The following is a 707-nucleotide window of genomic DNA, read 5'->3' as shown; positions in this document are numbered from 1 at the left end:
ATGCAAACCGTCATGGAAAAATAGCTCTGCTATAGAGAGGAAACTCATATTCTTTTGAGATACTTAAGCATTTTGAATCTGTTTTTTTTCTCTCTCACTTTTCCCCCTTTGGCTTTAGCTTTATTTTCCATCGCTTTAGTTTCCCCCATATACTTATAGTAGTACTATTAAGAGCATGCTAGTAGTACTACTAACAGTAGTGGTGCTAGCATCTATTGCTTTTTTATCCAACATTTTTGCCATCATTGCCTTAATCATTTTCCTCAGTAATAGTAGCATTATAGCCATCTTTATGATCATCATTACTACTACTGATGTTTTTCGTCATGTCATCATTGATTATATCTTTTTCATCGTAATTTGGGCTCGCAATCATATGAAAGAATAAAAAAGAAGAAGATAAAAACAGTGTCCTCCTCTTTTGTCTTCTGTATTCTCCATTTTTTTTTTTTTAAGTTCATCACTAAACTTTCGATTCCACATCACCATGATAATTTCCACAAAGCGCTTCTGCCATCATTATAGTGTGTGGTTAATCTTGATAATTTCTTGATAATTGATAATTTGATAATTAATAACTTGACAATTGATAATAATCTTGATAATAGTGTGTGGTTAATCTTGATAATTTCTTGATAATTGATAATTTGATAATTAATAACTTGACAATTGATAATAATCTTGATAATAGTGTGTGGTTAATCTTG

The sequence above is a fragment of the Penaeus japonicus genome, unplaced genomic scaffold (assembly GCF_977035675.1).
Source record: "Penaeus japonicus unplaced genomic scaffold, GWHDUDI00000001_assembly GWHDUDI00000007, whole genome shotgun sequence".
Classification (NCBI taxonomy): domain Eukaryota; kingdom Metazoa; phylum Arthropoda; class Malacostraca; order Decapoda; family Penaeidae; genus Penaeus; species Penaeus japonicus.
The sequence above is the reverse complement of the archived record's forward strand: the minus strand, read 5'-3'. Positions refer to the sequence as shown.